Here is a 2,997-nt window from a genome sequence, read left to right on the forward strand (position 1 = left end):
GTACCAGGGAGCTCAAAGCATTTTTCATGTTTTTAGATCATTCCCTTAAGCACACTTGGAAGCTCCCACTTCAGAATCTGCACTTAAAGAATCTCTGAGATCCTCCCAAATAGTGGGAATTGAACCTAGTGTCTGATGCTTGCCCTACCACAGGCATATATCTCCAGCTCTCTTTTTATATTTTGAGTCAGGTTGGCCTTAAATCAGGGAGCTCAAAGCATTTTTCATGTTTTTAGATCATTCCCTTAAGCACACTTGGAAGCTCCCACTTCAGAATCTGCACTTAAAGAATCTCTGAGATCCTCCCAAATAGTGGGAATTGAACCTAGTGTCTGATGCTTGCCCTACCACAGGCATATATCTCCAGCTCTCTTTTTATATTTTGAGTCAGGTTGGCCTTAAATTTGCTCTATAGCTCAGGCAGACCTTGAATTTGTAATCTTCCTGCTTCAACCTCCAGATTAGCTAGGATTATAGGCTGATGCCATTAGGCCTGACTTTTTTCCTTCTGTTTTTTTTTTTTCTGCTTCTTTGAGACAGTCCAAGCTGGATTTGAACTTGCTATGTAGCCAAAGATGACCTTGAACTCCTGACCCTCCTACCTCTACCTCCCAAAAGCTAGGATTATAGTCCTGTGCTACCATGCCTGGCTCAGAAATTCTTTGTCAAAGACATTCAGGTATTTCTTAAGAGATGCAGAAGAGAAATTGCAGTTTATATACTGCAAAACATTTAGTAAATTGAAGAAATGATTGAGTTTGGTCTCTTGAAGGATTTTACTTTTGCTTTACAGTGCTTTTTATTTTTACTTTTTATTTGGGGGAGGGGCATACGTACCATGGTTTGTGTATGTGGAGGTCAGAGGATAATTTACAGGAGTCAATTTTCTCTTTACATCATGTGGGTCCTGGGAAATTGAACTTGAGTTATCAGACTCGACAGCAAATGCCTTTACATGCTGAGCTATCTCGCCAGCTCTGCTTTGCAGCTTTGTGAACTCTTTTTGACTTCATTTACAATGCTTTTGGTTTCCATATTAGTCCTTGAAATACCTTAAAATTATGTAGCTCTTTGGCTTATTTTCTATATAATTTGTTTTTATACTATCTTGTTGCCTTTCTGTCACTATAACAAATGCCTGATCTAAGTCAACTTACAAAGAGAAAAGGTTTATTTTGGACCATGGATTTAGAAGTTTCAGTTTGAGATTGGTTGGCCCTGTTGCTGCAGGCCTTTGATGAGGCAGCATATCACCACAGGGAGTGCATGGTGGAACAAACTTCACCATATGGCTAGGTGCAGGAGAGAGGAAGAGAAGGGTTTAGTGTTCTTTTTAAGGGCACACCCCCAATTCCCTAAAACCTCGGATTAGGTCCCACCGAAAGATTCCACAGTCCCTCAATAGTACTGTAGGCTAGGGAACAAGCCTTAACTCATGAATCTTTGTAAGGAGAGTTCAGATTCATACTATAGCACCACCACTTAACACTGACAGACCTGTGGCTGGAGAAATGGCTCAGGAGCACTTGCTCTTCCGAAGGACCCAAGTTCAGTTCTCAGCACCCACATCAGGTAACTCCAGCTCTACGGAATCAAAGGCTTCTTCTGACTCCTGAGGGCATGCAAGCATACATAATTTGCATGCAAACTCACATAGACACACAGACACATAAATAAATATCTAAAGATTTGACAGATCCATGTATAGATAAAGCTCCAATTATTAGGTTACAAGGAACGGTTCTCAAGGTAGTTTGGGTTCTACTTAGAACACTACATGTTTTCTTCTGTAGTGCCTTTTCAGTGTCTTCAAAATGTGGGCCCTAAAGGCCTTGAGTTAACCCCCCTAGATCATGTTCATTGTTTTCTTGGTTTGTTTTGTTTTCTCTTGCTTTTTTTTTTTTTTTGAGACAGGATCTCTTGTAGTCCAGGCTGGGCTCAAACTTGCTATGTAACAGGTTGACCTTGAGCTCCTTATCCTCCTTGACTCCTACCTCTCAAATACTGGGATTACAGGTGTCCTGGACCTGGCTTGGATTAGGTCCATTGGAAAAGCTGTAATAATACTCTACTACTTCCCAACCCAGCAAAATAATTCTTTCTTAAAACCATAAATCTTAGTTATTGAATACTTACCATATGGATTTTATAAGTGGTACAATGATATTGTTTCATAAGTTGTATAAAACTTATCCTTTAGTTAATTTATGGCTGAATATATTGTTATTTTTTCCAACATTAGCTTTTCTTTTTTTAACATCACCACCCACACACTCTTACCATCTGTGCTGTTATAAGTACAAAAGAAAAATGTGAAAATTTTGCCTAGGAAGGTGTTTAAATACAATCTCTTATTATATCCCCCATTCCCTGCTGTATTATTTGTTCATGTGTGTGTATGTGTGCATGCATGACTGTGTCAACCTTGGGTGTCATTTTTCAGGCACCACCCACTTTATTTTTCTGAGATGGTCTCAGTGGACTGGAACTTAAAAAGTAGGCTAGGTTGGCTGGTCAACAAACCCTGAGGATCTACCTGTTTCTCATTCTCCAGCGCTGGGATTACAAGTGCATGCCACTCTACCTGGCATTTTCAGTCTTAGTTCTGAGGATCGAACTCAGGTTCTTATGATTGAATGGCAGGCACTTTACTGACTGAGCTGTCTCCCTAGTGCCCTATTTTGAACTCTCTCAAACATTAGCCATATAATCATTACCTAAAACAGCAATGCTGAGGGGATTACTATACCAGATTTCAAGCTGTATTACAGAGCTCCACTCTACCTGGCATTTTCAGTCTTAGTTCTGAGGATCGAACTCAGGTTCTTATGATTGAATGGCAGGCACTTTACTGACTGAGCTGTCTCCCTAGTGCCCTATTTTGAACTCTCTCAAACATTAGCCATATAATCATTACCTAAAACAGCAATGCTGAGGGGATTACTATACCAGATTTCAAGCTGTATTACAGAGCTATAGTAATAAAAACAACATGGT

This window comes from Nannospalax galili, unplaced genomic scaffold (genome assembly GCF_000622305.1).
Source record: "Nannospalax galili isolate Female #2095 unplaced genomic scaffold, S.galili_v1.0 scaffold579, whole genome shotgun sequence".
Taxonomy (NCBI): Eukaryota; Metazoa; Chordata; class Mammalia; order Rodentia; family Spalacidae; genus Nannospalax; species Nannospalax galili.